This window comes from Amborella trichopoda, chromosome 5, assembly GCF_054954075.1.
Source record: "Amborella trichopoda isolate Santa Cruz 75 chromosome 5, AtrichopodaSantaCruz75HAP2 v2.0, whole genome shotgun sequence".
Taxonomy (NCBI): Eukaryota; Viridiplantae; Streptophyta; class Magnoliopsida; order Amborellales; family Amborellaceae; genus Amborella; species Amborella trichopoda.
The window spans coordinates 18,831,254-18,852,574 of record NC_142340.1 but is presented as its reverse complement, the minus strand read 5'-3'; positions in this window follow the sequence as shown (position 1 = coordinate 18,852,574).

Genomic DNA, 21,321 nt, shown 5'->3' with positions numbered 1-21,321 from the left:
AATGAAGATCTAATAAGGAGATTCCTGCTTCCCCATACCCAAGAAGCATGGTGTTGCTAACATTGCTCCATGTCTCTAGCAGTACCTTGACAGTATTGGAGCACCGATCATAATAGCTGGCTGAGCACTAAACCGCTGCTAGCAGACAAGCACACTCAAGAATGCTTTTGTGCGACCCCAACACTCTGGCAGTCTAAGACACATTAGCCCCTTTGATTGAATCATTCGCTTTCTCGGAGTGGGCATGTTCTCCCCAGAAGCTATGTTCCTGTGCATACAATGAAGAAGTGCCACCCCTTCTTCAATACTGACATTGCCATCATTATCCTCTCAGACTTCAAAACGAACTGGGTTAGTGAAAAAAGTGACACTGAGAGCGGCCACTCTGGTTTGCATGCTGGCTCTGTCAGCCAAATGGCCTCGCCCCTTATAGAGCCTCACCAGTAAATTCATTCGTGCCGACCTCTCCTTCCTGGGGAAGGTTCTTTATGTTAGGAATTTGGTAAGAAGACTCAGCCATTATGAAAGGCTCAAGGATTCACTACCGAATGAAAATTGCTACGGCACTAGAGAAGAGTCAATTGTGTCTTCAATGGCCAAGCACCGGCTATGTTTTTAGAGGTTTAGTGTCGACTGTGTCTTTAGAAGTCAAGCACCGACTGTGTTTTCAGAGGTCTAGCACCGGCTGTGTCTTTAGAAGCCTAGCACTAAATACGTTTACAAAGGTCTAGCACCGGCTGTGTCTTCCGAAGCCTAGCGTCAGTTGTGTTTTCAGGGATCTAGTGCCATTTGTCCACTCAATGCTTAGCGCTAGCAGTGTTTGATAACATCTAGCACCTACTGTGTCTTTAGAGGACAATTGCTGCTCGAGTTCAAATCTCTTGCACGTGCTATAGATTCTCCATGCGACACCTCGAGCCCTGTTATGCCGCTTGACAACTGTCCTGGCCTGACACACGTTCTCACACTTGTAGATTCACGGTCGTTCGCCTTCTTGCAACCGTCCAGCTTCAACGACAGTCCATCTCCCTGTGCCCTTCGGGTTCTTGCCTAGGAATTTCCCTTCCACTATCAGAATCCTTTGCAACATTTGCAAAGTCACCGGGAAAACCACTTGCACCCACCGAAAAACTGCCAAATACCAGTAAAACTCCTTGAACAGCCTTCTACTGCAACTTCCCTCTTTTTCCGTCTTTTCTGGCTGTCAAAAACCTCGATCGGAGTACACTATTTTCCTGGTAAACTCCCTTTTCTCGCTCCCTTTTCCCGCAACTCCGGAAAATCCTACCTCCTTTCCTACCAGCATTCTTTTTCTTAGCCGCAACCTGCCCCTATTTGCTGACAAACTCCTGCTAACCTTACCAGAATACCATGTGTGCTCGCTTGAGTTCTCATCGAAAAACCTCACTCTCACTAGTTTTTGTGAAACAGTGAAAATGGGGTTTACCCGCCCTTTATATAGCCAATGCTTTCCTCAAACACCCCTCAATAACTGGGAATCCCAGCCACATCTAAGATGACCAAACGTCAGTGGGTTGGACCGGGTCGGGCTCTGACTAGAGTCCCGAGTAAGGTTTTATCGCCGCCCATGAAACCTTATGCAACAGAGACTAGGACCGGGTCGGGCTCAGGTCGAAGCCCGAACACTAACTCACAACCAGCATCGACCATGTTGTTGAAACTACCCAACGCCGGCTGTTTTCAACAGTCCCAACGTCGGCTGTGTCCTCAACGACCTCAGTGCCAGCTATGTTCAAGAGATAGCACGGGCTGTCCTCAGTGCCGGCTACATTTTTAACAACGTCAGCGCGGTCTGGGTGTTCAAGAAATAATATTGGCCGACCTCAGCACCGGCTGCATTTTCAAAGGGGCTCAGCGCTAGCTATGTGGTCAAGAAATAATGCTCGATGTGCCTAATGCCGGCTGTATTTTAAACAAACTATTGCCATACGCCCCATGTTAAAGATGTGTGTGTCTTACTACTGTTATCCCCAGTGGAGTTGTACCTTGATCATAACCTACTATCCCCACTGGAGTGGTACCCAGGTCGTTCCAGCCAGGCCATGACTTCTCATCCCCAGTAAGAAGTCATACCAGTGTTGTAGTCCTTATCCTCATTGGAGTTAAGATCATTTTTACCACTGCAATCCCTAGTGGGTCTCTCCTTCACGCCTAGTTATCCTATCCACAAGGAGCCAGGTCGTTTTCAATGAACATATTCTTTAAGGGAGCCACACTTGTCCCCTTATCCCCAACGAAGTCAGTCTTGCCATCTAAGCCCCTTGCCTATCCTAATCATTTTAGCCCCAGGGAATTAGATTGATGTCCACAAACCTTTCCCCCATGGAGCTCCACCTATATGGAGACCCACACAATGGTCTATGCTGCATGACCTTAAATTGTATGGTGGAGGTCTAGATGCACGACCTTAAATTGTACAGTCTAAACTATATAACCCTAAACTATAGTGCACGTCCTAGCCGCATGACATTAAAAGGCTCAGCATCATGGTCTGAACTATATGAATTTAAACTATAGTGGAGGTCTAGTTTGCATGACCTTAAACTGCATGGTCCAAGCTGCAAGACTATAAACCGCATAGCCACGGTCCAAGCTATATGACCTTAAACCATAGTGCACATTCTGGCCGCATGACATTAAACTGCTTAGCACAGGTCCAGGAGGCATGAACTTAAATACGCCCCACACACACCCACATGCCCTTTATGTGCATCTTCACGCACGCCTTCCCTAACCTACCCGCTAGTGTGCACACCATCTTCACTGATTCCCCAGTGAGTCCACCTTTCTTCATTTCCATCATCCATCACTCCTTAGTGAGTCTTACTTATGCTCACAGAACGGCGAGCCATTCTGCCATCCATACTCACCGTCAGTTAGTGGGTCACCACTTTTCACCTTCCGTCCATACATTATCCACCTCTCATAGGTAGCATCCTGCCATCTCCCCAAAGTGAGTCGAAAACACCACCATATTCACTCAATGGCCTCCATAAACTCCCATCGATTACCACCACGGTCCACCTATATGACCTTAAACCATAGCATGTCCTGGTCGCATGATGATAAAAGCCTTCTCACAGGTCCCGGAGGCATGACCTTAAACACGCCTTCACAAATAGAAATGAATGAATAACGAGCATGGTGTACAACTAGACAAGGGAACGTTATGAGTAAATCTCATGGACGGGCATGGTCACGAAACCATGTAAGAGAGTTCTGTGAAAATAAAAACCCAGGCACAGTGAAAACCCAAAAGGGCACCGTGAGTAAAAATAGATGAAAAGGGTGGACATGGTCGAAAGGTCATGAGTAAACGAGCCCCAAATAAAAGGGAAAATTGTCTCTACGACGCTACTTCCCAAATCCAAGTCTAAGTGAAAATCCACAAAGGGCACTTAGATCAATAAACAGGTTGATGCAGCACTGATCTCTACAGGCGGCTTCAGACTGCATTCAAAAAAAAAGTCCTTGATGTCATAATACCAGGACCCAAAAATACAAGTTTCAAGGAAAGATTATGACAGCTTGAGTCCATTTGCAAAAGGACTTGATGAGAAGAAGATTCACCAAGAAAGCAAGACAAGTCTCATGAAGAAGAGCATTATTCCCAGGAGGTCACCAACACACTCCAAAATGTTGAAGATGCCCCAAGAAAGCTAAGACAGTCATGACTTTGGTGCGGTAATCAAGATTGAGTCCTCTGGGACCACCTCGAAAAAAGAAGAGAGGTATCTTGATTGTCGGAACTACACAGTAGTGGGTAGGGGCTATACCCAAAGCCGGTCACCTCGATAAACCGAGGTACCCTGCCCGCCAAGGAATAACTGGTGCACAAAGCAGAGGGCGACGATAGAAGGCCCTTCAACACACCATTCACAAAATCCTCGAAATGTGGCTCAACACCAGAGGATACAAACAAACCCAGACCAAATGGAACAATGCCCTTCAGCATGGCACTCAATTGCCAAATCGGCTTGATTCTAACCAATGAGGTCCGTACAAAATCCTTAGCTGTCAAAATCACAACTAGTCCCTTGAGGGTGAGGACTTCAACAAGATCCCTCAAAAAAGTCTCTTCTCTTCCTAAAGTCTCCACGGATGGACCTGTGAATAATGTATCCCAACGTCTGAGCATCTTAGTCGCAGCATTGTGTGAATCTCCTTGGTGTTCACGTGGTCTTGCGGCTAAGAAGAAAAAATAACAAAGCCAAAGGAAATTTTATGAATGTTGTCCTTCTCATTTCTGTCGAAGCACAACAATCAGTGGGGCAAGCTATTTGAACACATTTTCAGCACCTTGGTCCCCTATGCCGAATAAAGAGGAAGCCGGTCAAAAAAGCTTGACAAAATAGTGGAATTCTCGACAGTCCCATAATAGTCCAAAAATTGGTCAAGATCTTCATAAGCACTTCAAAAGGCCAACTGCCAAGTTTTGTCACATTCCAACATGTCTAAAGTAGTGAACACAAAGAAACAATTTCTGGAAAAATTGGTCTCTAGCACCCTGATACGAACCCTATAACTAAAATGATATTTTCGAGGCATCAAACAGTCGTGAGACCACCTCCGTTGGATCCGGCATGGTCGAAAACCCCAATGGGTCAAGTTTTAGCTTAATCGGAAACTCCATGACAAAGTTATGAGCAAAACATTAAAACAGGAGGACCACCACACTATTCCTGCGTGGCCACCCTGAGCCAAAACACCATTAAACGTGGATGCTTTCATAGTCATGGGCAGTGACTTTCGGGGCCCATATCTCACTCTATCTAAGTCGGATCGCTCTAAAAAATTGTGAGCGTGTTCGTCCCGTGAAACCGAATGTTTCAATATGTGGGACGCCCTGTGACGATGTTCGAGCAGAGAGAAAATTTAGAGAGAAATTGTCGATTCATGAAGAAGTTGCAGAAAATTCAACAGCGACACGCCTCGCTCAAGTGACCAAATCACGGCGCTCGTGCATCGAATCAATGTAAAACCAATTTCATCGTGTGCATAAGGTCCAGGGCTACCATCAGTTCAAACCCGTACATGATGAATGGTTGGATTTTGCACAAGAAGTGACTGTAAATTCTGGTCGCTTGATTCCAGATTTCAACCAAAACCCAAAAGTTGTGAAATCTTCGTTCGGGCTCCAAATCACCTCATGTTTGTTACCACGCAATCGTGACGGCATGCTTAGTGCACTACAACAAATAAATTACAGAAAAACATCAAGGAATGAGCGCACTATCGATCCAAAGTTTTCAAAATTCATGCAAATTTCAAGTCTCATGATCGTGGCCATGATTCATGGCTTGAAATTGGTACCAAATCGATCGTCATGCTGAGCCCTACAAAAAAAACAATCATCTCTTGATCAAACGGGCATCAAAGCAACCCCAGATCAGTCATGAAAGATCACGCAAGCTCTAGGGCAGCAATAGGGATTGTTCTGAAATTCCATGAATTGTTATGCAGGGGCAATACAGTCATTTTGCACCCTATTTTCTTAATTTTTTAATACAAAATAATTTTAATTATCTTAAATTTAGGTAGTTTTTTAGCATCCACTCATGTTGGGGCCCAATTCTATATAAACATGCAAAACCTAATTGTAAATGACCTTTTGGTTCATAAGATCATTCAATAAAATTTCAATTCTTGCTTAAGTTTGTGGGTGCATCTTGGAGAGAGAGAGAGAGGATAGAGAATAAAAGGGTCGGTACCCCTCAATAAGGTAATTTTCTCTCTCCTACTCTTTTCTTTCTCACTTCTCTCTCTCTTTCTCCTCCTCTTTTCTCTCTCATCTCTATTTATCTTTCTCTCTCTTCTTTTCTCCTTGATCTCTATCTGTCTTTCTCTCTCTTCTTTTCTCCCTCATCTTTGTATCTCGTTCTCTCTCCTCTTTTCCCTCTTCTCTATCTGTCCCTTTCTCTCTCCTTCTCTCATCTTTATCTCTTTCTCTCTCTTCCTCCTCCGGTCTATCACTTTTCTCTTTCCCTGCTCTTCTTTCTATCCTCCATTCACACATGGCGGACCTATCGTCTGGTGTAATGTCTTCCTGCTTCTGAGACATAAACAGTGAGCCGGGCTTAGCTGAGTGGCAGACCGGGCCACTGTCAAAATTCCCTTGTTTATGTTTTGTCATAGATGACCGAGGCTTATCACCATTTGTGTCTTCTCTTTCTTTTTACTCATTCATATAAGGCGAAAGCACATCGCTGCCTATGTTCTCTCTCTCTTCGCTCTTCTATTACAGACGATGGAGGCTTATCGTCGTCTGTGTCTTGTCTCTTCTCATTTTAACGCAGCCGATGGAGGTTCATCGCCACCTGTTTCTTCCCCTTTTAACACAGCCAGTGGAGGCTCATCACCGCCTGTGTCTTCTACCCCTTCTTTTGTCACAACTGGCAGACGCCCAGTGCCGCCTATGTCTCTCTCTCTCCTCTTCTTTTAATCACAGCCAGTGGCAGCCCATTGCCGCATGTGTCTCTTCTCTCCTCTTCTTTCATGTCACAGCCGGTGGAAGCCGATTGCCGCATGTGTCTCTCCTTTCTCTCTCTTCATGTCACAGCCGATGGAAGCCTATCGCCACCTGTGCTCTTTCTCTCTCTTTTCCTCCTGTCACAAACGGTAAAGCCCTTCACCGTGTGTGTTCTCTCGCTCCTCTTCTTTCTGTCAGAGATGGTGGAAGCCCATCGTCGTTTGAGTTTCTCTCTCCCCATCTCATTATGGTATGTGTCTTCCTTCTTCCTTCTTTCCCTTCTCTTTCTTCTTCTTTTCTCACTATTTTCTTTCTCACCTTGTTTCTTCTTCTCTTTCCTCTTCTTTTCTTCTTCTTCTCTTCTCTCTCTCTTTCTATTCTCTTTTTTTTCTTTTACTCTTTCATTTGATCAAGAGAGGTTGAGACTAGCCTTCCATGGTAGTTCTGTCGTCTAACTGTAATGTCGTTGTGCCGGTCAGAGTTACTATGCCTGCATTACTGCCACGACGGACTAGCCATCATGTTAAGCTGGTTCGTATTAGCACTGTCGTCTAGTAGTAATTCTGTCGAGCCGGTCTGAGTTACCCAGCCCGTTTTACTACCACAATAGGCCAATTACCTATTATTCTAGACTGTGTCGATCTCACCTCCTGGTCAAATTCTTTTCATCCCAATCTTTCTTCTCTCATTCTTCCTTCTTCTTTTTGAATGTGCACGCCCGTGTACGTTCACCCAAAGGAAAGGTGGGGTCCCTTGACCCACTTGTCTTATAACATATGCCATGTACGTGTGATTACATAAATAGGTGAATACAGGCCATTCCGAACCAGTTCTATGAATAGGGGGGCTTTCTTCGTGATCTACGAGGGCGCCCACGCCAGCCAGCCTGAGTAAGTCCCACCTTAAATTCCTCTCTCATCGGTTGGTACACCTGCCTTTGTTTTTTGGCAAGGTTCCCGAGAGAGCGATCTCAAGTCCTGGGTTCCCTTGAAACCTGAGACGCATGCCGCTAGGTCATCTAGATCCGGAGGGGGAGGGCGAGATCCGTAGGGATTGATTTACTTGATTTAGATATATTTATGTGGGATATGGATGGGGAGTTAGAGATTTAAAAAAAAAGATTTTTATGGGAGTGAAGATCTAAGAAAATATTTGATGGGGGAGAGATTCACGTGAAAAGGAGATGAGCTAGAGAGAAAAAATTGTGGGGGAGAGAGAGAGAGTGAAAGAGTTTATCTTTTTAGGTTTATTTATTTATTTTTAATTGATTTGTATTTATGGTGGAACTTTCCCCTTAGAAAAGAGACTGGAATATTTTTGTAGAGAATTTGTTTATGAATGAAGAAAGATAGCATTTTCTTTTCTATGGCTTGATTTATAGCCATAGTTTCCCCTCCAATATTGTTGAATATTTGCTTGTTTAAGATTAAAAGAAGGCCGAATTTAATTTCCCAGACTCCTTTTGCATCAAAGAAACTTTGAGAAAGATGAAAATAAGAAAGGTTTTAGGACCAAATGTTATTCCAATAGAGGTTTCGAAGTGCTTGGAGAGATTGATATATCCTGGTTGACCAAATTGTTCAACAAGATCTTGAGAACAAAGAAAATGTCTACAAGAAAAAAAAGAGATAATTGTACGAACTATTGAGAGATCAAACTTATGAGCTGCACTATGAAACTGTGGGAAAGAGGAATTGAGTAACGACACGACACGAAATGAGTGTATCAAAAGCTTAGTTTAATTTAGGCTTGGCAGGTAAATGAAAGCGGCCATTTTCGGACTTAGGCAATTAATTGAGAAGTTCAGGGAGAACAAAAAAGATCTCCACTTGGTCTTTATTGATTTAAAGAAAGCATACGATTTGGTGGGTATTGGAAAAGAAATGAATCTTTGGAGGATATATTGACATGGTGAGAGAATGTATAAGAGAATGCTAGCCAGAGTAGTAACAATTACTGGAGAGACAAGTGAGTTCTTAGTGATAGTAGGCTTCATTAGGGGTCAGCATTGATTACATATCTCTTACTTTTAGTTAAAGGCGAGATAACTAGTGATCTACAAGATGAGGTACCATGGCGTTCATTGTTTGCAGGTGACAGCTTTGATTGATGAGACTAGAGAGTCCATAGATGAAAAGTTACAATTTTTTAATGATGCTTAAGAATCAAAAGGGTTTAAAATTAGCCGGACTAAGACATAGTGTATAGAACGCAAATTTAGTAATAATAGGAGTATAAATGATAAATTACTTAAGATTGATGGCCAATAAATACTTAAAAGATATTATTTTTTATGTTTTCCATTTAAGTTGGGCCAACTTGTTCCTGGGTTTTCATACTTTGGGACTCTATGACGTCATGCTTGCTTTTGGTACTCCGGAAAAACAAATCTTGATCGAACCTATATTTGCCCAATGGATACAATCCGCTCATGGTAAGTTGGATAATCCATGAAAATAGGGAGATTAAGGACGATTTCGCACATAGAATTAGAGTTCGGTGGAAGAAGTAAATTTTTTTTTTTTAAGTCTTATGTTATCGTCTCATAACACTGAAACTGAAGGGGGGATTCTATAGGATAGCTGTAGGACCAGCCATGCTTTATGGGACAGAATGTTGGGCGGTCAAGAAATAACATATTCATAAAATGAGTGTAGTTGAGATTGATGAGTGGCAAGACAAGAAAGGATAAAATTTGGAATAAACATATCCAAAAGAACTTAAGGGTGGCTCCATTAGGTGATTAGATGAGGGAAAGTAGACTTGAGTAGCCTAGCCACATACAAGATCGACCTAAAACATCGCCTGTGAGGATGAGTGATTTGGTTTAAGTGGCAGGCTCTAAAAGGGCTAGAGAAATGCCCAAAAGAATATCGATAGAAGCAGTGAGAAGAGATATGATGACCTATGGTTTAGCTGAGGGTGTGACACTTGATAGAGTACAATGGTGGAACATGATTTGTGTAGCTGACACCAAATAGTTGGGATAAGACTCGGATGATGACATGATGAAATTTAAGGGAAAGAACTTTAAGATGGTATGTGGCATTTGAAACTTGATATGATATGGCATTTCATCTCTTTAAGGGTGGATTCTCAAGTGATTCCTAATGAATCTGGGTTCTAATATATGAAGAGTGCCTTGGAAATATTTAACTAGGAAAAAGTTGAACTATTTGGGGAATAATTGATGTGTTGACGTAAAGTAGAAACAAGTTTCAATGTATGCACATTCAGCGTTATTAGTGTGTGTAATGGCTGGATATGTATTGTGAATTGACTGTTGATGTCAATTTTTTAGGCAAAATGTGAGATTTGTGCAAGACATGCTCATTCCTTTCATTTTCTCTGCTAAGAATCTTGATTAATTTTATTATGAAACTATGCTCTTTTTTCTTCGATGTGCTTGTAATGGGTTCTAGCCATTTATTTCAAGCCATATTAAGCCAATTGGGATGATTGTACAGTGTTTAATAAAGAATTTGATGTTCATTAGTTTCTCCCAAAAACGAGTTCCATTTTCTTTCGTTGTTGAATATAGTTAATTGATTTAAATTCTTCAATGCACTACATTTATCAACAAATGTTAAACCACTTCCATATGTGCTCTCCAATATGGAATTCTACACAACTGATTAACCATGAGACTAGTACACAAGGATGAATGATATTTCTATTAAATTTAGCCTTGAAGTTTCTTCCCATTAATAAATTATGATATATATATATATATATATATATATATATATATATATATATATATATATATATATATATATGTGTGTGTGTGTGTGTGTGTGTGTGTGTGTGTGTGTGTGTGTGTGTGTGTGTGTGTGTGTGTAAAGAATATATAAAACGAAACATTGCCTTGAGACCATAGAGCAGTATTTTTTGTTTATATTTTTCTCATAACTTGCTGAAAATTTTCCTACTTTGCAATCAATAGATTGATCATGGGAAAGAGGCATGGTGAACGTAGTTACACTAAAAAAGTGATCAAAATATCTATACAGCGAGAAAACACTTGGCTCAATCCTCAAATGTATTGTGTTTAGAGTCTACTTAGTTCTAATATGCAAGGAAATCAACAACTAGGCTATCGAGGATATGGAAAGTCTCTATGCAACTAGTAAAGTTTATTTCCCATCTAAAGGTCTCTAGAAATCTCTCTCTAACCTTGTGGTTTTTTCCTGAGTTTTTCCATGTGGCGATCATGTGTGGACTTGGATACTAATATAATGAGCAGAAGTCACATAGATAACTTGTGGTTTTTGTGAGTCCAAAAGGGAGGGCACTTGAGGCTATATGCTGTACGGTCCAAATGTAGTCCTACAGTAGACTCCCCGATTGGGGTGATCCATGTAGGTTTCTTTTGTTCTTTGAGAGGTGCCAAGTGATCATTTATTGATAGTGGCTGCTCTCCATATTTTTTGGGGAGGAAAGTAAGCAGTGAGAAATGTACAATAACATAGAAGAAGAGCCTAGTTTAGAACATATAAGATGAGTCCTAGTTCCATGATTGGAATGCCTGTAATATGAACTTAGTTGTCATAGTATTCTATTTTAGTCCTGAATTCTGTGTTGCAGCTCTTACACCGTAAACATAGATCCAAGAACCTAAACTTAACCTTCATAATAGAGAAAAGAGAGAGAGCATTTGTTGTTAGCCTGTGGAGATCTGTATTACTGACGAGTCTAGGAGATAGGGAGTTAGGACAAGTGCTAGCACTAGGAGATATGGATTTGTGCTCTCTAGTGACAAATTTATTTAAATAGTTTGATTGATCTTGTCCATTTCTTTAGTAAGATTGAGCAGTTATGACAATTGACTTAACTTGCATCCTTTTTTTTATACTTATTTTTTTGTTTCTTGATCCTTGACAATATCTGTAAAGGCCTCAAGTTGTTGCTTGCAATATAGGGATATTCATAAATCAACCTCAAGACCAGTCTTCTTACTACTTTATTGGCTTATTTGATGGCAGTGATTTAAAACAAAGATGGTTCAGTGCCTGGGCAGTCGCCTAGGCGGCAAAATTAGGCGGACATCCCTGGGCGCTCACCTAGGCGCCCGGGAACTTGCATAGACGGTGTCCTAAACCAGCCTAGGTGGCCACTCAAGGCTTGCACCCCTCTAGGGGTGGAAATGACCTTTGTTGAGGGTATTTTTTTATCATTTTTTTAATACTAAAAGGGTAAAATTGTGGGTTTTATGTTCATTTCAAACCTAAAACCCATTGAAGCCTATTTTAGAGAGAGAAAAACCCAAAAAAAAATTCTTTCTACTTGGCCACTCAAGTTCTAGACACCCACCTAGACACTGGGTGGCCTGGACCCCCCAGCTACCTAGGCCCAGCCTAGCCCTTTTTGAACACTCTTTGGTGGTAACGAGTATCAAGAGAATCTGGGCATCAGTGAAGTAATTTATGTGCACCAATCTGGTTGCATACTTTCATTCAAACTAAAGCATGAAAGTTACATTCACCTTTGAATCTCACCTACTTGTTTTTGCGTTGTTCTATACCATCGTAGTCTTATAAATATTTAATCGAACATTCCACTGCTCGCATACTTTCTTATTCTTTTCTTGAATGTGCTGAATTCACATGGAATGGGGATAGATGTCTCTTCCGTTTATTGTTATTTAAGAGAAGCAAATCTTGAGATCTGCATGTCTCATAGGCTATAAATACAGGAGTAGGTAGTATACTTTTGTCAGCTTCATTTTTTTGATGAATTTTTTTTTCCTTTTTCTTTTACCTTTTTTCTTGCAACGATGCCTATCATACAAAAATGGATTAAAGGGCCTATGTGGGTGCATTTCCTTGTTGGCATAAGTATATGAAATTTTTGATGCTTTTTGGTTTTCCACTCTACTTGATGAAATTTACTCCTCTTACTACTTTGAGTTTCCTTTATTTTATCAAGTAAACTAATGTTTTTTATCAAATAAATTGATTCTTTTTGCCTAATTTTCCTTTTCTCTGAAGTTTAAGATGTTCCCAGGAATATTGCTAGGTGACATTAGATGCTTAAGAGATGCCCTTTAATATATTGGTTTAACGCTTTCTGATTTCATGAGTGGAATATCTCCCCTAGGTAATAGAATCTGATCTAATAGCCTAATTATAGGTCTTAAGATATTATGTGAACTACTCTTAATCTTTCGTATATTATGAAAAATAATATAATTCATTTATTTTAATGAACGTTAATCTTCCCATAGATCTGATAATTACCAGAAGGAGGGATTTTAATTTTGATGACAACTTAGTTTAAATAGTTTGGGTCTCCTTTATGAGATTTTAAGAGGAATCAGATTCAAGTTTATTAGCTCAAGCACATTATCTATGTGCTTGTGCATGTGTATGTTTGTAAGGGGTATGAGGCTTTTAACACCCTTGACACAAAATATTAGAAATCGACATATAGGTGAATATCAAGTAACATAGATGGTGTGCAGTTAGGGATACAAATAAGTAACTAACCAAACTAATGCCACTAGGCTCTAAGATTCCCTGCAAGAGCTAGTCTGGTGCGTTTTTGTAAAGTGAGAGAAAGTTTTAATACCCTTGACACAAAAAATATTAGAATAACACATGCATGGATGAATATAAGAAGTAACATCGACAATTTACAGTCAATGGTACAAAGGAGTTACCAAACAAGTAACTAACACAATGAGACCAATAGGCTCTAAGATTACCTACAAGCTTAGGGGTGAAACTGAGCATGAAAAGTTTATAAGTGGGTAGGTTTGGTGATCCCAAGCCAATGATCTTTTGAAGGATCAACAGAGACATCATATCAAATCATGCTTCATACAAACAGTTGTTGTGCTTATTAAACCATACCCCCCAGTCCAGTCATATTAACTTCACTAGGGTGAGTCTTATGCGTACTTGTCTGAGTCACAACCGAAAATTGCATGTTATTGGCACACTCAGGTAGGTTGTGTGATAAACCAAAAAACTCATCAGGTTCTCAAGCCAAGTCAAATTAGCACAAACTGGTTGATGACAGCTTACTCCGATGAAAGTTCATGTTACATAATTAAATATCTTTTCTTATGCGAACTAAAAGTACAAGCGTACAAAACTGAGATTTTGTCCGATAAGTCTCAGTTACATTTACTTATTTTGTGCTTTTCTTTACTTTTGTTGTTGAGTTTGTTATTAGATTTAGAAATGGTACAAAATTGCATTGCAAAGTATTTCAATTAGGTAAGAAAACCCCGTATGCTCAATTTCAATCAATAGAACATCAGGTTGGGGAATCTTCAAAGTAGTGTTTCTATCATCTTAGTTGTCACTTCTCTCCTTTTGAAGTCCTATAAAATTGCCTGGAATACTTAGAAGCTAGGTTCAACCATCCTCCTCTCATCTCAGACTTGCTCAAAAGAGCTCCTTGAGCCTACCTTAAATGAACTAAGATTTCATTCAAAAGCTACCCTTTCAACTTCTTAAGGGAAAGCCCTTGTCATTTCCTCTAACATTGTAAAAATCCCAATCTTCACCACATACTAAAACATGAATCATAGGGGGAGGAAGCCATAAAATTTGTCTCACAAGCAAAAAGAACTGGGTATTGATTAATCACATGATATGTCTACATAGTATATTTTGTTTTAGATAGATTTATTGTTTCATCATGCATAATATCTTAGTAATATATCTAAGTACTTATTGGGACACATCTGTTCTTGTGATTCCAGCCTTTGAAAATCCATCTTGGAGATGGATTTGGGATCCAAAGCTCCACATGTCTATCATCATGACCACCACGATCATGAATCTAAAGAAGGAAACAAGAAAAAAGAAAAAGGAATTGAACTTAAAAGTGGCCCATCTTTTATATTGGTTTGGAACCATTCATTCAATTCTTCAAAGGTAATTACATCTGCACTATTCGTATGGATCCAGATTCATGGATTTCACATAGAAATGGATTTGTAGTGATTTGGGATAGGTTGCAAGTCCAAAAACGCTTGAAAACCAAGGCAGATGCAAGAGTTTATAGACTCACCAAAAATTTTCCTTCCTTTATTTCCATGATTTCACATTTATTAAAATCCCTAGAGTTAGTGGTACCAGAATTAGGGTCTTATTATATCGATACCAATTTGAAAAGAATGTGAGCATTGATTTACTTGATTTCTTTGTTTGTTAGTATACGCCGTCTTTTAGCTTATAGCTAATTATTGCAGATATTACTAATGATTTATATGACAAGAATCAAAGCTTTTTTCAACAAATCCGAAAACTGATAAACTACATGCTACTTATCTTCTTCCTCATACAATTTCAATTATATTGTTTAATTGTGATTTCAGGCCCCACCAGTTATACTCTTCTCTTCGACTTGTGCTGGACTTGCAAGTAAATCAAACCTCTCCCTTAATGATTCACAGATTACGCTTCCAAAAAAACGAAAAAACAAATGGTTGACTCATATTCTTAACACCCCCTCAGACATAAAACGAGCGCACACACCATGAGAAATTCTAATGTGGACTTCTCATACTGGACATCTATTTGTAGTTCGATCTTTCCTATTTTTGAAAGGATTGAACAAATATTTTTCTTTTTCATGGGAATTTTACAGAATAATCCCATTTTATTTTTCACAATTTAAGAATAATCTCCTATATTTTATATTGAAAATGTTTACAATGAGACCATTTACTTTTGATACAAGGAGGTCAATGTTATTATTGATTATTGGATTTAAAATTGCGTGATTGACGATGTATCATTACTTGGGAACAAAGTCAAAAATAAAATTTCTCAAATGTTGTGCTACACTTTAATCGATTGGATTTCATAACTAATGGCTAAAAATGATTGTGACCTCCTTGTAACAAAAGTAAATGATCTCATAGGATATAGTTCCTTCTGTATCTGGGTATGTTTTGTATAAGATGTCAACCTTAAACAATCAAAGTAAAGTATACCTCTAAAACTTGGTAAAAGATGTAGTTTTGCCTTTTTGATGACATAAAAAGCTATTTTCAGACCAAATTATAAAATTTAAAGCTTGAAAAATGATGTCAATCGAGGATATCTAAAAACACTTAAAAGTTTTGAAAATGGATGGTCTAGATAATATGTTACAATATGTGCAATCCATGTATCTCAAGATTGAGATGATCAATTGCAGGGTTTTCCAACATTGAAACAGCCTTTTAGAGTAAATTTTTGAGGTGTACCTTATTTCTACAATATAAGGTCAGCACTTTATATATATATATTTCTTATATATTTTATGCTAAATGTTTGAAGACATTTTTCAGCACCATGGGCCCCCGATGCAGAATAAAAGGGAGAAGCCGGTCAATAAAGCCTGACAAACAGTGGAAATTTCGACAGTCTCAGAATTTCTAAAAGACTCCTGCCAAGTTTGGTCACTTTTCGACATGTCTAAGGCAGTGCAGACTGAGAAATAGTTTCATCAGAATCAGTCTGTAGCTCCCTGAAACGGACCCCTATAATTGGAACCCTACTTTTAGAGCATCAAATGGTCATAGGACCATTGCCATTAGATCCGAAATGATTAAAAACACCCAGGGGTCACATTTCATCTTAAACCGACACTCCATGAAGAAGTTATAGGTAAAAGACCAAAATAGGAGGAGCTGCCCACTATTCCCGTGCGACCACCCTGCAAGTAATCTCCATGAAGGAGACAGTCACGAATAGTGATTTGCGACGCCCATATCTCTCTCGTTTGAGATCGAATCATGCTCAAACTTATTGGAGCACGTTTGTCTCGTCGAAACAAGCATTTTGATATATGGTACGTCCTGTGATGATGACCGAGCCGAGAGAAAAGCTAGAGAGAAGTTCGTGATTCGAAGCTGTAAGTTGCAGCAAATCAACAAGACATCCACTCACTCGAGTGGCCAAATCATAGCGTCCACAAGCCCGATCAATACGTGACTAGTTGCATCACGTGCGTAAGGTCCATAGCTATCACTGGTCTAAACGCCGCGCATGATGAATGGTTGAATTTCATACAAGATCAAGTTGAAGTCACCATAGATTCCAGCAGTCGAAATCCCAAATTCCGGCCAAAGTCCAAGATTGTCAAAACTTCGTTCGGGCATCAAATAGCATCCCGTTTATTGCAACGTGATTGTGGTGACATGCTCAGTGCAATGCAACGAAGAAATCGAAGAAAACATCAACATGAAGATGCATGATAGATCGAAAGTTTTCAATATCTATTCAACTTTTAAGTTATGTGATCATGTCTTTAATATGTGATTCATGACTTAAAATTGATATCAAAACGATCGTAGCATCGAGCCCTACGCGGTGGAAATAATCTTTTGTTCATTCGAACGCCGGATCGTCAATGGATCGTTCGAGAAGAATCAAGAACGTCCCTAGTTCGCAGTAGGGACTGCTTTGGAATTTTTGCAATTATTAGGCAAGGGCAAATCAGTCCTTTTGCACCCTATTTTCATATTTTATTTAATTCAAAAAAGATGTAATTATCATCAATTACGGTTAGTTTTGGGTAATCCACCGCGCTAGTCTATAAATAGATGTTACCTCTCATTGTAAAAGGACTCTCCTCTTCTATTAATAAAAAAGCTCATTTTCTTTAAGGGCAAGAGTTGGGTCACGTTTCTTCTTTGGAGAGAGAAAGGAGAGTGATATTTTAGCGCGTTACCCCTCCTAAATTCAAGGTATTTTCTCTCTCTTTCCTTCTTCTCTGTCTTCAATTTTCCTTTTCTCTCTTCTTCTCTTTCCTCTTCATCATCTGTTTCCTTCTTCTCTGCTGAGGCTTCCTCAGAGGCCATGCACGACAGTGGCATGCCTCCTGCTTTCTTCTCCTTACCTCAACACAGTCCACACACAGCGTTAGTCGTTGTTGTGCATAGCATCATCTGAAGGAGCACACAGTGAGCCAGGCCGCACTCAAGTAGCGTGTTGGGCTCCTGTTTCGATTCCAGGATGGGTGTCACGTGCGGCAATGTGCATCGCTACCTGCAGACTATTTCTCTTTTATCTCACGGGTTGCAAACGGTGCTGCTCACAGCCGTCCGCATGCGTGTCTTTGGCATCTTGTGCAAGCGCAGACCGCGATGCTTGTCATCATGCACATGCCTATCTATTGCGCCTCGCACCTATCACAGACGGCGATACCTATCGCTGCCCGTGAAGGGTCGCAATGGTGACTATCGTCGCTCGTAGGCTTCTCTTGTGACCCATGCCTATCACAAACGGCGATGACTATCACCGCCCGTGAGGGGTCGCAGCATTGCTTACCGTCGTGTGTAGGCCCTCTTTTGCGCCCTACTCCTATCGCAGACAGCGATGCTCATCGTCGCTCATGGGAATCTCACCCGTGCTGCTCAACTATTGCATACAACTATGCCTATCGCCGCCCACGAAGGGTCACAGCAATGCTTACCGCCGTGCGTAGGCTTACATGTTGCACTCTGCGCCTATCGTAGACGGTGATGCCTATCGCCTCCCGCAAATGGTTGTTGCTGCCATCCCGTGTCACCGACGGGGATGGCCAACACCTTCTATAGTTCACTGCTCACCCCTCTGTTGTGAGCAACAGTGTCCAGTGCTATTCAAGAGCCACGACACTATTACTCCCTGGCTGTGCACGACAATGCCTAATGCCGTCTGGGACTTCCTGCTCCTTCATTTCGCATCTTCTCTCCACCTTCTTTTCTTCTCTACTGTTCTCTTCTCTTCTCTTCTCCTTTCTTCTCCCATTCTCGCTTGACCAAAGGATAGACTCAGTCTAGTGCTGACATAGCAGTCTGGTTGTCGAGCAGGATTGTCTTCACGCGGGTAAAGAGTACCATTCCCATCTTGTTGCCACACCAAATTAGGACAGTCATATCGGCTTTGGCTTCGAGTAGCATTGTCGCAGCGTCGGTCGGAGTTACCGTGCCTGTCTTGCTACCACTTCGAATCGGTCACTGCACCGGTCCAGCTATCATACTAGTCTCATCCCCTTATCAAGTTCTATTCTCTTCTATCCTTTTATTCAAATCCTCTTCTCCGCCCTCCGCATGTGTACGTCTGTGTATGTTTGCCCCAAGACAAGGGTGGGTCCCTCAGCTCACTTGCCTTCAAATTAACCATGTTAATGCTCTGCAGAAAACATGGACATTGCAGGTCAAGGGAGGCAAGTCTGAACCAGTTGAAGCAGCTATGGGGCTTTCTGTCATGATCTAAAAGAGCACCCATGTGAGTTAACCCGAGTAAGTTACAGACCCAGGTGAGGTTGGTCCCCACCTCATATTTAAAATTCCTCTCTCATCAGTTGGGTACTTGCCCTTGTTCTGTGAACAAGGTTCCCAAGAGAGAGGTCTCAGGTCTCGGGTCTTCCGAACCCGAGACACATGTCACCCGATCACCTGGATCCGGGGAGGCAAGATCGAGGCATCCGACCAGTTTGGCGACTCCACTGGGTATTACTACCCCTTTGTCCATTCGCTCTTACTTGATCGGCATCACCTTTTATTTTCTGCACCGCATTCCATGGCATCTAAGTTGTTCAACCCGTTCATCTGAGTAGGGGATTTTCCTATCCCCGCACTCATGACAGTTGCAAGGAAGAGAGTTTCTCAGGCCTCGTTCCCTACACTCCTCTTAAGTCAGGACTCACAGTTCGGCTCCCAGGTTCTTTCCTAGATTGGTGTAAGAAGGGACTTGAAGATCCTTAACTCCCCACTTTCTAATCCTGATGGACCCTCCACCAAGGCCCCTCGCATTGGTAGCACGCCTGCTACGACCCACAACACACACCTTGCTACTAGCAAGTCCCTTGCCAGTCATATTGTTGAGGTACATCGAATGGCTGCTCTGTCCGCTTCCACGAAAGGCAAGCAGGTTGCCATCACTCCTGAGGGTCGCCGCAAGGCCATCCCCCATACTACTTCACCACCCCGAACCTCTATGCCTAGAATCTCGACACACTGACATGGAGATCCTGGGGCCGCCACCTCTCGCACACACCTAAAGGCTCGTGGTTCGTCCACTTGAGCCACACCTTGGGGCAACTTTCATGCTGCCTTGAGCTCGGGTCCAAGGCTAGGCCCTCTTGGACCAAACCCTGCATGCACCATGCATCTACATCCCACTACTCGGGGCAGTGCCAGTTCTGCACCAGCTCGAGCACATAGGGGTCGACTACTTCGTCCTTCCTCTCAACACACACGGCTTCACCCAGTAAGAGATAAGCTCTTACCTAGTCCCTCACAGACACAAGCTCGTAGGTCTCGGCCTCTTAAGGTCGAACCAACTGATCGAGCTCGGGTTGATCCCCAGGTCACCCTGAGGGCTACTCCCAAAGGTGCACACGCATCAGCGTCGTAGGTTCCTCGCTAATCCTGACTCAGGCGGAGTCACGAGCTAGTTCCTTCTTATGTCACCCTTTCTTCACCAGGCAAACACCTCGAGACCTGGTACTCAAAGACTTTCCCTAAGAGTATCATCTTGAGTCGGCCACCTCAGGTCAGCCATGCACTTGGGCCTCACAAGAGAACTTGGGGCAGAGGCCTGTTGACAGATAGAAGCCTTTAGCTTCCAAGGCAGCAGTCCAGATTGCCCTTTGTCCTTAGACCCCACTCTCTGCTCCAATTGATTAACATAGCCCTTGCATGCTCGAGAAAGATGGGGTAGTCCAAATCTCAGGCTCAATTCTGGAATGAAGTCTATTGCAACCTTAGGATCAACCAGAAGAGAGGCCTGCAGCTCCTGACTAGAGAAGTCCCTAGGGCAGTTGAGGTTACCACTCTCGTTGACCTACTGTCTCACAATCCCTTCTTCTCACTTCGGCTTCCAGAACCTGAGCAAGAAGTCCAAGAATATTGCTCGGTGGTTACTGACACAGAAAAAGACTGACCTGCCAAGAAGTCACGATCCCAAGAACATTAAGAACCGGTCCTCACACAGTAGGCGTACAAGACTCACGTCCAGCCGGGGCATGCTGAGCCCCTACAGATCAACTTGTTGTGTACGACTCGCCAACCTGACAGTCCACTACTCCACCTGGCTCTGACCCTCCTGAAGAAATGGTAAGCGTCATGGTGATCAACGAGCTTACTGATGCCAAAGAAGAGCGAATGAATGGGTTCGAGGTAATGATGTAGTCCATTCTAAAATAGATGGATCACCTGGAAGCCTCCAGGCCCCTTCTTCTCACCATATGGCCAACTCCCCACCTGGTGAGGACACAGCTCCCAGGAAAACTTCCCCACCGGTCTTCCAAGACAACTCTGCTCCCCGTGTCGCAAGATGATATAGATGCCATGGTGACCCACACTTTCAAGAGTAAGATTCCGAGCTTGCAAGGGGTGCCGCTTTATCAAAAGTCGTACCCCTCGTACATCGACCAGGTGTCGTTTCCTCCAGTCTACCAAAAAGGGAACCTCCCCCTATTCAATGGTACGATATCCCTGCACCAGCGTATCGCTCACTGAAGCAGCTTGTTAAGAGACGGTAGCTGAAGGGCAACTCCTCCTCCGTCAGTTCGTCGAGACTCTCGAAGGGCCAGCCTTTTAGTGGTATGCTCGGCTACCTCCAAGCTCGGTACACACTAGGCAGGAAATGGAGTAATTGTTTTACCAACGCTTTTATGAAGTCCAGAGAAACATGGAAACTATCGAGCTCCTCACTTTGACTCAAGAGCCTGGTGAGCCATTAGATAAGTTTGTCACCCGATGGAGAAAGTTGGCAACCTATCATGCCTCTCCCATGACTGAAAGAGAAGCAGTTCAGACCTGCATACGAAATATGCTACCTGAGATCGCCCTGCATATTGAGGCCTCCAATCCAGCCTTCATGTCATAGCTCATT